Source organism: Thamnophis elegans, chromosome 2 (assembly GCF_009769535.1).
Source record: "Thamnophis elegans isolate rThaEle1 chromosome 2, rThaEle1.pri, whole genome shotgun sequence".
NCBI lineage: Eukaryota > Metazoa > Chordata > Lepidosauria > Squamata > Colubridae > Thamnophis > Thamnophis elegans.
In genome coordinates, this window is record NC_045542.1 from 5488993 (window position 1) to 5502766 (window position 13774).

General features: G+C 43.9%; 1 pseudogene; it reads right to left on the reverse strand.

Annotated features, from left to right (window-relative positions):
- Positions 1-13281: 13281 nt before the first annotated feature.
- On the reverse strand, positions 13282-13418 carry LOC116505094 (annotated as a pseudogene).
- Between the last annotated feature and the right edge of the window lie 356 nt (positions 13419-13774).

The following is a 13774-nucleotide window of genomic DNA, read 5'->3' on the forward strand; positions in this document are numbered from 1 at the left end:
GTGTCACTGAGAAATGTTCAAACATGATGTGGATTGCTTACAGAGGAGTTGTGAGATTTGTTCAAAAGTTGTGGGAAGACATCTATGCCTCTCAATCCTTCAAGAGAGACCAGAATGGGAAACCAGTTTCACATCTTTGACTGGAACTCTAGTTTATCGATACAGATAGTCCTTGATTTACGACCCACAATAGAGCCCAAAATTTCTGTTGCTAAGCAAGGCAGTTGCTAAGTGGCCCATTTGGCCATAGCCGTTAAGTGCATCACATCATAATTAAGTGAATCTGGTTTCCCTCATTGACTGCTTGTCGGAAACCATCTAGGAAGGTTACAAATGGGTGACTACATAGCAATAGTAATAGCAATAGCAGTTAGACTTATATACCGCTTCATAGGGCTTTCAGCCCTCTCTAAGTGGTTTACAGAGTCAGCATATTGCCCCCAACAACAATCCGAGTCCTCATTTTACCCACTTCGGAAGGATGGAAGGCTGAGTCAACCCTGAGCCGGTGAGATTTGAACAGCCGAACTGCAGAACTGCAGTCAGCTGAAGTAGCCTGCAGTGCTGCACTCTAACCACTGCGCCACCTCGGCTCTACATAACCTTGGGCAGTTCAACCACCATAAATACATGCCAGTTGCCAGGTGCCCAAATTTTGATAACATGACCACGGAGATGCCGCATCGGTAGTACGTGTGAAAATTGGTCATAAGTCGTTGTTTAGTGCTGTTGTAACTTTGAATGGTCACTGAACAAATAGTTGTAAGTCAAGGACTACCTGTAAGGGTTATAATAACAGCATGTTCATGCACATGTTGTTGAAATAATTTTTGCCTAGTTTCTCCAAGGTAATCTCTCTAGCTCTCTAGACTCCCCAATAACTGGAAGAATGCCATACTATTACTGCTCCTATATACACAGAGAAAGATCCACCGGCAATGATTTTTCCCCACCAATGTGTATCTAATCCCCTTTTGAAAGCATTTAGGATACTGTTCTGACCCCCCTCGTTCCACACCAAAGCACACTCCGAGGGAAAGATAAGTTACGGCATTTAATTAACAGACAGACAGGTCCTTGGCCGCAAACCGGCACAGACAAGCCATGGCAGCAATCCAGCCTGCCAAGCTCACATAAAGTTCTCTGACATTCGATTCTGTGTTGACTTCTGCAAAAGAGCGTGTGCACAAGCAGTCCTTTTATAGTCTGAAGAGGAGCCTAATGACCACCAGCTGAGTGCAATTACCTCCTGTACTTGCGCAACTGTTCCTGATGCCTAGTAGCTCTTCGGTGCCAGGCATCCAGGAACAACTCACTGCTGGACTCAGGCTCACTCTCCCTTGTCTCCTCCCCACTGGTCCAAGGCTCAGGCGCCTCTTGGTGGCCAACCAGCCTCTCTGCGCCCTGCTCAGAATTGGAACCCTGTCCAGGGTCCTCCACATCCTCCATAGGGCCCCTCGCTGTCGGAGTCTGGTGGCAGCTCCAACGGCTCCTGCTGGGTCACAACAGGATACCATCAGAACTCGCAACACCAACTTCTACGACTTTACTGAATGTAACATGACATTCTGTCAAGCACAAACAATGAGGACCGTATGTTAAATTGCAGTTCAGAAGTTTTATTGTGCAACGCAAGCCTATAGGTACAAGAATCAAACCAACTAATGATCAGCACCAAACTGGCCCTAGATTAAGAGTCAATGGATTTCGGGGGGTGGGGGGAGCGGGATAGTGTTGGATTGCTTGTGGCAACATAATGACTCTAAGTTGATGACACATTTAGATCCATTGAAATCTATCCCCCAGCTCTCTCTGCACTTCTCCTACACATTCCCTTTGGTCCAGAGGTGGGTTCCTACCAGTTCGCACCTATTCGGTAGAACCGGTTCATCAAATCTACCGAACCGGTTAGAAGAGGTTCCACCAGTGGACCCGGAAAGCAGGCCACACCTACAGAGGAGGTTCCAAAAATTTTTGAAACCCACCACTGCTAAAGGGTTAGGGGTACAAGGATCTTGTAACTTGACAGCTTTAAGACTTGCATGCTTCAATGCCAGAGTTTCTGAATAGCTACTTGGACCGACCTAAGTACTAATTCATAATTTCATATCCGGTCACATGGGCGGCAAGCCACTCCCATCCAGTCACATGGGTGGCAAGCCACTCCCACAAAGGAGGCCACACCCACAGAGTAGGTTCCAACGATTTTTGAAACCCACCACTGCTTTGGTTGCTCCTGAAACCTACTCCCCATCTTCAGCATTATGGGTCAGCAGCAGCCTCTCTTCATGATCTAACCTAAAAGATGATGAACAATCAATAGCCTTCTTTCATATTTTCATCTTTTTTTCTCCTAAAATCAAGTTTTCAAAGCCTTATTTGTTTTCTTTGCAGTAAAAGGGCTACAGCCCCTTTCATCCACTGAGACTGCAGTCCTTTTTTACTTACTTCGTAATACATCTTGCTAAATGCAACAGGATCCAACATATGTCCATCTCCAAATATTATTTTCTATATATGTTAAGTCTGACATGGAATCTACTACATGAATTACAACATAAAAGAAGACTTAATTTTCTCTACCTTAAGCTTGATTTAGACTTTTGTATCACTGCACACACCAGGGAACATTATGCACTAGTCATTTGGACACCGTTGCATACCTGTTGCATTAATACTTTGTTGGCAAGTCTCTCCTCTTAATTGCTCCGCTTTGTTGTTTGAATGTGCCTTGTCTTCGGCCCGCCTCCCAACAGAAAGTTAGATCAACCAATCAGCATGTAGGACGCGCATCTCCACACAACAAGGAGTTGAGATTTGGGCGCTGTGCGTATTGGCCCACCTGCAACCATCAGGCACCTATGCTTTCTCCATCAACCCCTTTACAGCATAGGTATGCATCAGTGGTGGGATTCACATATTTTTACCACTGGTTCTGTGGGCGTGGCTTGGTGGGCATGGCTTGGTGGGCGTGGCAGGGGAAGGATACTGTAAAATCTCCATTCCCTCCCCACTCCAGGGGAAGGTTATTGCAAAATCCCCATTCCCTCCCGATCAGCTGGGACTCGGGAGGCAGAGAATAGATGTGGGGCGGGGCCAGGCAGAGGTGGTGTTGAGTAGTTCTCTGAACTACTCAAAATTTCCGCTACCGGTTCTCCAGGACTGGTCAGAACCTGCTGAATACCACCTCTGGTATGCATCAGGGCCAGTGGTGGGATTCAAATAATTTAACAACCGGTCCTCTGCCCTAATGACCATCTGGGTAGGTGGAGCTCGGTGGTCATGTGACTGAGTGGGCATGGCCAACTCAAGGTGACTCAGGTCGATGGATCCTTTGCCTTAGCTGTTACAATGTAATAAGAGTTAACCGGAGAGGCAGTTTCTGTAAGCAGGTCAATAAAGATTAGGCTAGAAACAACACCAGAATGTCTCCTTCCTGCCTTCCTTACAGGATTAGCCCTGTAAAGTGGGGAAAAACAAAAGGAGATTTCTTCCAACAATCGGTTCTCTGAACTGCTTAGAAAGTTACCAACCGGTTCTCCTGAACAGGTGCGAACTGGCTGAATCCCACCACTGATCAGGGCCTACCCACAATTGTGGACAAGTCTAAATCGAGCTTTACAGTTCTGAGTAGTTGCTGCTCAAAAAAGAAAATAACTCCATGACTTTCTGTACCGTTGACAACCAAGGGGAGGGGGGGAGGGGGTGTCACATGGGATAAATGCAGCTAATGGCAGCTGGCCATCCTCCCTATATCAAAAGGTGAAAATGACTGCACGAATGGGGATGAAAAAATAATTAAGAAAATTCTCAAATGACACACGAAGAAAGTAAGCCGGTGACCTGAATAGCTTCTCAGGAATTTGGGAGAATAAGATGGGAAACCTGATTTTGATCTTATTGTGTAAGTTGATGTTATTCTCAAATGAGCAGATGGTATAGCAGAAACCAAATATCAGCGTTTATGTTAGCGTCATGCAGTGGGGGATTTCATTCCAATTAATGAATTTAAAATTAGACACAAAGACACTAGGAAAGTCTCTTTGTTAAGAGTGCCAAAAAAAAAGATTTCTTCAGGATTGAGAAATCGCAAAATTTAATAAAACTCAAACTAGGCAACAGTGGGACACAATTCTCAAGCATGGTCTTCCTGCTTAAGAAATAGCAATAGCAGTTAGACTTATATACCGCTTCCTAGGGCTTTCAGCCCTCTCTAAGCGGTTTACAGAGTCAGCATATCGCCCCCAACAACAATCCGGGTTCTCATTTTACCCACCTCGGAAGGATGGAAGGCTGAGTCAACCTTGAACCTGGTGAGATTTGAACAGCCGAACTGCAGAACTGCAGTCAGCTGGAGTAGCCTGCAGTGCTGCATTTAACCACTGCGCCACCTTGGCTCAGTAAAGTCCTTAACTGCTCCTACTCTCCTTTGCCAACCATTAAGTATGAGCCAGTTGCCAAGTATCTGAATTCTGATCTCATGACTATGGGGATGCTACAATGGTTGTGAGTGTGAAAAATGGTCACAAGTCACATTTTCCAGTGTTGCTGTAACTTTGAACAGTCACGAAATGCACTGTTGTAAATACCTGTATAAATATAATGTGTAGATGTATCAGTGTAGCTTATGATGTAAGAGATGAACTTCATAGTAGCAATTTAGAACAACAGTACAGTACGTCTGAGAGGCTCTATATACGTATATTAAATGATAGGATTAAACTAACACCAAAACAAGGATAAAATAAATTAAATACATGTATTAATTTATTTAATATAACTATAAAAGGAAAGAGGCAGACTGAAGGGCTTTAGCAATAAGTTACAAAGCATAATGATTACCTTTATAATAAAACTTTATTTTGTACTTTAATAATTTTTGCAACTTTATGTTTTCATCGATTCCCAAATACTTTAGCAATCATAAAATCCAATATACTTATATGTTCTGACTCCCCCTTCCTCGCTCGTTCACAGACGACGGTCAGACAGACTTAAAAGGAAATAACTTTATCAGTCCTGGCTTCCGCTGGCTGCGAGCCCAAAATAAACATAGATAAAGTTTCTGGCAAGAAGATAACAGAATGCAAAAACAAAGATATCTTACGGCAAAATCAGGTGTCCAGAAAGAAAGCAAATCACTTCTCCAAGTGTCTCTTTGAATCAGGGTTACAGAGAGCAAATCACTTATCCAAGTGCCTCTCACAAACAAACCACGACCGATGAACAATGAACCATGAACGAACGACGAATGTTGACTTCTGCAACCAGGGCGTGGCACCATCAGTCCTTTTATCTCCAGAAGACCACACTAACGAGCCCCAGCTGCATTGTTATTCCTGCATCCCGACTCAACTCACAGCAAACTTCTGCTGAGTCACAACACTTATATATAAGATCAGCCCATCAGAGTCTCCATCAGTGGTGGGTTACGACCGATACGCCCCAGTACGGACGTACTGCTGCCTGCTGGGAGCACCAGGTACCGCTCCAGAGGGCCCACCCACCCACTCACACTCCTTACTGGTATTTGAAGTTTTTGGGGCTTCCGTGCAGGCGCATGGAGCGCACGGTACCTGGGCGACGCTCCGCCGAGCAGCTGGAGCGTCACAGGCTATAAGTATGCATGTGTATGCTGCGCAGGTGTGCGCATGCACTGCATGTGTTTATCTGGTGGGTGCCCGGTCCCATTGCACTGAGATCCGGAACCCACCACTGGTCTGCATATTCCATCATTCCATATTCCACCAGTTTTTACACAGAAATAACACCTCTCATTTTCTCCATAATTCATTGCCATTTGCCTGTTCTTTAATTCTTACTTTCTTGCTGCTAGAGCCTATAATGCAACTTGTTGTGATACGTAAAGATCAGAACTGCCAGCCAAAAGCAAAAGAAATCATTATGTGAGGTCTAATTGCATTTCTGCAGCAGTGGATAGCATAATACACAATGTATTGTATGGTACACAATGTATTGTATGGTACACAAGTACACAAGTGCTTTGCTGCTGGAATCTCCATACATCTCCCTCCAAATATCTAGTAATTATCTAGTAATCCTTAAATTTGTCCTTACAATCCAATTGCTACACATTTTACAAAAATGTCAAGTATTGTCTGAAATACTTTACCTCCCATACACCGATTAGATCGCACAGGTTAGGTCTCCTCCGGATTCCATCCGCCAGCCAATATCGGCTGGCGACTCCCCGGGGGAGAGCCTTCTCTGTTGCAGCTCCAGCCCTCTGGAATGACCTCCCCGTGGAGATCCGGACCCTTACTACCCTCCCGGCCTTCCGCAAAGCCACCAAGTCCTGGCTGCTCCAGCAGGCCGGGGGGCTTGTGAAACATCCAGCCCCACGGAAACTGTGAATGTTGCGTTTTTTAAAGTGTTGTCTTTGTCTATTTATCCCCCTTCCCTTGTCTATTGTGAGCCGCCCGGAGTCCTTCGGGAGTGGGCGGCATACAAGACAACTAAACTAAACTAAACTAACTAAACTACGTCAGCCAGAACTGGGTCGAACTATCATCCATATGTTGTTCCTTTGATACACTGTTCTGCAAATTAAAACTCTGACGTATTGAACAGCCTGTCATAATACATGGAAGTAACTTTCATCGCTCTATTGATCTTTGTCTCATTTCATACTCAGAACAGCAGCAGAAAGTTGAGGACAGAGCAAGAACAGTTCCTATAAATGTATAAGGTTGGTAAATACTGAAGTAGGGCTCTCCCTTTAAAAATCTTAATTGTTGGTAGCGTTAACTTGCCACCTTTGAGAAGGAGGAACAATGTCCTTACGTTAATTTCAAGGCTGTCTTTTTGGCATTTGTAATGTGTTGGGACCTCAACAGGGATTGAGGAAAGCAAACATCAATGTATTTAAAAGTGCCCATCAACCATCAAGAAACTGTTTGTGTTTTCTTTACCTCTTTGCACACAAAAAATATGACCATTAATTTCATGACTGTTCAAAGTTACAACTGTGCTGAAGAATGTGACTTACAACCATTTTGGCCCTTACAACCTTCACAGCATTTCCAGGGTCGCATAGCCGTGATTCAGGTCAGTGGTGGGATTCAAATAATTTAACAACCGGTTCTCTGCCCTAATGACCAGCTGAGTAGGTATGGCTCAGTAGTCATGTGACTGGGTGGGCGTGGCCAACTCAACGTCATTCACGTCGATGGGCGCTTCACCTTAGCTGTTTCAATGTCATAAGGGTTAACCGGAGAGGCAGTTTCTGTAAGCAGGGCAATAAAGATTAGGCTAGAAACAGCAACAGCAACAGCAGTTAGACTTATATACCGCTTCCTAGGGCTTTCAGCCCTCTCTAAGCGGTTTACAGAGTCAGCATATCGCCCCCACAGTCTGGGTCCTCATTTCCCCCACCTCGGAAGGATGGAAGACTGAGTCAACCTTGAGCCGGTGAGATTAGAACCGCTGAACTGCAGATAACAGTCAGCTGAAGTGGCCTGCACCCTAACCACTGTGCCACCTCGGCTCATTAAACAACATTAAACAACACCAGAATGTTTCCTTCCTGCTTTCCTTACAGGATTAGCCCTGTAAAATGGAAAAAAGACAAAATGAGATTTCTTCCAACAATCGGTTCTCCGAACTGCTTAGAAAGTTGCCAACCGGTTCTCCGGAATAGGTGCGAACCGGCTGAATCCCACCACTAAGTACAACTGGCTTGTACTTAGGACAGCTGCAGTGCCCTGGGGTCATTTGCTTATTAACTGCAGTGATTCACTTAACTGTGGCAAAATCAGACACGGCTCACCTAATGATGCATCATTTAGCAATGGAAGTTCCAGCTGTGGTCATAAGTCAAACCTGTATCTTGGTTTTAGAATAGTGAGTTTCAACGGACTGGGATCTACAGAATTTGCTCAATCTTTTAAAGGGTCTGTGTAGGCCAATCATTGTAATTAAATGTTGCATTTTCTTCATATAAAAGAACAGAAATCTGAAAGGATTTGAAGGGAAGGTCTACAAGCTATAACATTTATATAGCAGTAAACAAAAATGGGCCACTGGAAAATGATTTTTCTGTTGGCAGCTAACGCTTCCCTTGCATAAATGCACCATTGTAAAGATTGCACATCAGAACAATAAACCTTGTTCCAAAGTTATCTCTCAGTATAAAGTATCTCTGTTCACCAAAAGAAATGCAACACACATGCCACCAGCTATAAGCTGCTGGGTTTCCTTTTCAGACAAATTCCAGATAAAATCCTGCAATAAAAAGCACTAATCCAACTTTTTCTAAATTCATCTTATTCAGGATGCGCTGCCTAATCGACCCCTTTCCAGCCCCCAAAAAATGTTGCAAGGAGATACCTGGCACACAATTTGCAACCAGTCTTAATCAACTAATAGGCCATTAATCATCTTGGTTTTTATTTATCCCTTTTTATACGCAGCAATCAACACACAATCAGCCACCCATGAGCTGAGGAATCCATCCTTGAGCAGAGGTGGCGCAGTGGTTAGGGTGCAGTACTGCAGGCCACTTCAGCTGACTGTTATCTGCAGTTCAGCAGTTCAGCAGTTCAAATCTCACCGGCTCAAGGTTGACTCAGCCTTCCATCCTTCCGAGGTGGGTGAAATGAGGACCCAGACTGTGGGGGCGATATACTGACTCTGTAAACCGCTTAGAGAGGGCTGAAAGCCCTATGAAGCGGTATATAAGTCTAACTGCTATTGCTATCCTGGGGAACTGAAATAATTAAACTCAATTGCTAACCAGAGAGACCGCCACACCAAGAAAGGTGAAGTATTTCTGGAAGCAGCCTATCCACTTCCAGGGCCTTGGCTCCTAATGGTACCTCCTTCTCCAGACAGACAGCTGACTTAGATATCAATAAGTCACCACTTTCCTCTGGTTTTTGGCCAGTTTCCATCTGATCTACAAAAATATATATCAGAAAGTGGGTCACCAAAGTAATGGGAACAATCTGTACTTCAATTTGTACTCTCGTTCCATTAGATCCCAGGATTTGTTCTCATTGCAATTAATCTAGCTCAACGTCAACTTCTCTCATAAGGAGAGTGTGAGTTTTAGCATCGTCTTCCTTGCTGAATTGTTATTGTGTACATTTTGACTACGGTGGCCAGCTTTTTCTGATCAAAATTAGCTACTTTTGCTCTTAAAGCTCTGGCAGTCTGTCTCTTGGCATATCCCCAAACCACTTTACACACTGGGGTTTCAGGATCACTTCTGGTAAACAATAACAATGTCTCTCCGGGTTTTGCATATATGAGATGACTGTATCTTGTTCTGCCTCTGCAAACTTCTCAGAACATTCCAAATGTCTTTGTCCCACTCTGGAATTCTTCCAGATGTGGTTCCCTATATAACCCTTTAGGTTCCAGGAATACACACTGAAATAGAAACTAAACTAATTGTTCCACCTATTATGTTAACATGCTCACTTGTTGGCGCCAGGATAAAATATGTAAATATATAGCTCAGTACACATGCTTCTCTATAATTCAGGAAGGTGAAAACAAACTTGATTGTTCCTGTTTGCTTCCTTACACAGCCTAAATCTGTATACTGTAGATACAGGTGATCCTATTATGCTGGTAATCTCATGATGGTTGTGAAATGGGTTGGTCACATGATTGACCCAACTTTACTCCTTTTTTTTTTTTTTTTTTGCAGAATTGTTAAGTGGTTCACTGTTCTGACCCCCCTCCTTCGCTCGTTCAAAGACGACAGGCAGACAGACTTAAAAGGAAATAACTTTATCAGTCCTCGGCTCAGACTGGCTGTGAGCCCAAAATAAACATAAATAAAGTCTCTGGCAAGAAGATAACAGAATGCAAAAACAAAGATCTCTTACAGCCAAACCAGGTGTACAGAAAGAAAGCAAATCACTGCCAACATGGCTATATGCCAAAAGTGCATAGAATGCTGTTACCTTCCCAGTGAAGTGATACCTATTTATATACTCACATTTACATTCTTTTGAATTGCTAGGTGGGTAGGAAGGAGCTGGGGCAGGAACAGGAGCTCACCCTGTTGTGCGGCACATGGGTTTTTAACTCAGGCTGTCAGCTTTCCAGCTAACCCGTTCAGCATCTTTAACCACTAAACCATCACCAGCTCCCCACAAATTATTATATCTGCTTTTGACTCAGTAGACCTCGGACTCTGGTTCAAGTTATTACAGTTCTATCCAGGGAAAAAAGTATATGTTAATATAAATACACTACATGCTTTATTACTTATCTTCAACCCCATACCATCATAATAGGCTGATCTCCTTCAGTCATAACCATATCCTTACATAGCGCTATTAAGTCCATCAACTCTGCTTTCACTCAACCCATTTTATGTACTTCAATGGAATGTTTATGTAAAGTCAACATTCCTGCCAAAACTGGCTACTTTCCTTTAGCAAACCAAGCTCTTGAACAAAATGTATTTCTCTCACCCCACAATAACACCTGGGATACCTTTGTTAGAAATCTCCACTCACTTAGCCTTTTTGATTATGTCTCTTACTATTTCATACGTGGGGCAACTTGGCTCCTAAATATCAGATTCCTCTGCTCCATAAATCAAGAGTTCTTAAAGACTGAAATGAGTTTTCTAGGAATCTGCCTTCGCGTCTTCTCCCGCTGTTTCCTTAATGGGTGGGAAAGGAGGAACACTTAAATTGTGTACTTCCCAGTGGTGGGTTTCAAAAATTGTTCGAACCTACTCTGTGGGTGTGGCCTCCTTGGTGGGAGTGGCTTGCCACCCATGTGACTGGATGGGAGTGGCTTGCCGCCCATGTGACCGGATATGAAGATGCCGACGACACTTGTCAGAACCACCTTAAATGACCCCACACACAGCACTGGCATGCATAAGAATAGGATGTAAACTTGTTTTTTAAAAGGCATCTTTGGTTTGCGTTAAAACAACTTCAACACACGCAATGTTCTGATTGCACCACAAACGCAGTCGTCATCCTTACCTTTCACAGAGGCACTGAGTTTTATAAATAGGAGCATGATAGTGTAGAATAATCCTATCCAAGGACCAGGGGTGGGTTTCAAAAAATTTTGGAGCCTCTTCTGTAGGTATGGCCTGCTTTCCGGGTCCACTGGTGGAACCTCTTCTAACCGGTTCGGTAGATTTGACGAACCGGTTCTACCGAATAGGTGCGAACTGGTAGGAACCCACCTCTGGTACTTCCCCACATCGTCTTTTGGAAGAATAAAAAGCCTGCTTCATGTTTTCCCCTATTCTCTGGAGGCCAAAGTGGTCAGCAATGCTCAAGTTGGGAATTTCCCAAAAGAGCCATGTTTGTAGAATGAATCTCCCAATGTATGTCAGGATAATCTAATCCCTCCACCCATTTATGCTACTTTGAAACACCTGCAGATTTCTTTTGAAAAAACACTGTCTACATATCTTTATTTGTCTGGCAGGCAACAGTAGACACCAACCACAGTACTGCTTCTATTTATTCCCCTGCTTATTTTAATTCAGATGGTCTCTATCATATCGTCATTTTCAGAGCCAAGGTGGCGCAGTGGTTAAATGCAGCACTGCAGGCTACTGCTAGATCAGCAGTTCAGCGGTTCAAATCTCACCGGCTCAGGGTTGACTCAGCCTTCCATCCTTCCGAGGTGGGTAAAATGAGGACCCAGATTGTTGGGGGCAATATGCTGACTCTCTGTAAACCGCTTAGAGAGGGCTGAAAGCCCTATGAAGCGGTATATAAGTCTACTGCTATTTACTTGGGATTCATTCACTTGAAATTCTGAACAGGTGTAGGTATTTTTCACATGCAGTACCGTGAATCTTTGTTTTTTATTGCTTCTGTTCCTTTTGAACAAATTGTATTCCTTAATGTCTATATTGTAATGGCAGGAATCATCCCACAGATTTTCTGTTATACTAATTAAATTGCATTTGCCATTCTATAATAAGAAATGAAACCTCTCCTGTTTATTTCCTTTGTGAATTGCGAGCATTAGTATGTAGACAAGGAAGGCATACAATCTGTTTTACTATTTTCTATTCTACATTTTACTGTTACAAATAAAAAGTGAACATTCAAAAATCAAGGCATAACAACATTCATCATGAAAAAGGGATCCATATATATATATAACGGATAAGCAGCTAATATATGTCCAATTATTTTACAGGCCCAGTTACACAATAGCAATAGCAATAGCAGTTAGATTTATATACTGCTTCATAGGGCTTTCAGCCCTCTCTAAGCGGTTTACAGAGTCAGCATATCGCCCCCACAGTCTGGGTCCTCATTTCCCCCACCTCGGAAGGATGGAAGGCTGAGTCAACCTTGAGCCGGTGAGATTTGAACCGCTGAACTGCAGATAGCAGTCAGCTGAAGTGGCCTGCAGTGCTGCACCCTAACCACTGCGCCACCTCGGCTCTCTATGCCGCCCTTCTCCCAAAGGACTCAGGGCGGCGTACAACATTTAAAAAAAAACACACATATTACAAAATTACAAGCTTGCAAACCTTGATAAGTCCCCCTCTGAGGCAGACTTTGTGGTCAACATATTTGGAGGGAGATGTATGGAGATTCCAGCAGCAAAGCACTTGTGTACTTGTGTACCATACAATACAGGTGAAGGAGCCAAGGTGGCGCAGTGGTTAAATGCAGCACTGCAGGCTACTGCTAGATCAGCAGGTCAGCGGTTCAAATCTCACCGGCTCAGGGTTGACTCAGCCTTCCATCCTTCCGAGGTGGGTAAAATGAGGACCCAGATTGTTGGGGGCAATATGCTGACTCTCTGTAAACCGCTTAGAGAGGGATGAAAGCCCTATGAAGCGGTATATAAGTCTACTGCTATTGCTATTGCTAGACATTGTGTACCATACAATACAATAGCAATAGCAGTTAGACTTATATACCGCTTCATAGGGCTTTCAGCCCGCTCTAAGCGGTTTACAGAGTCAGCATATCGCCCCCACAGTCTGGGTCCTCATTTCACCCACCTCGGAAGGATGGAAGGCTGAGTCAACCCTGAGCCGGTGAGATTTGAACCGCCGAACTAGCAATAGCAGTTAGACTTATATACCGCTTCATAGGGCTTTCAGCCCTCTCTAAGCGGTTTACAGAGTCAGCATATCGCCCCCACAGTCTGGGTCCTCATTTCACCCACCTCGGAAGGATGGAAGGCTGAGTCAACCTTGAGCCGGTGAGATTTGAACCACTGAACTGCAGATAGCAGTCAGCTGAAGTGGCCTGCAGTACTGCACCCTAACCACTGCGCCACCTCGGCTCTAATACTTTTCAGGGGAAATCGTGAACGCTGTCCCCCACTACCATAAATTATGCAGTCGAGTTTCCCACACCCGAAGTGCAATGGATGAGCCTCACACGGGGAAAACCACCTTGGTGATCATGGTGTCTCCCCTGCCAGGTAGGTAGCAAGGAAGCAGCGGACAAGTGAAATGTTCCGAGGAAATACAAATAAACTTGCTTTACCAAATGGGTAGATGGAATATCTAGAACTATAAGCACAGAGATGCGGAATAAATATGGTTAGAACAGTAATGGAAAGGCCAGCTTCGACCAAATCAGAGAAGTATCTAGAAACGAAGTAAAGCTGCAGAAACAGCAGGAAACACAATTTAAGGGGCTGTAAAGGGTCTAGAATTAAATAGCGTGTCTGGATCAGCCCCAACTTAAAATATTACACTATATTTGTCTCGATAAGAGTAACTCCACTGGATGTTTAAAACAAAATGAACAGTGGTGGGATTCAAATTATTTACCAACCGGTT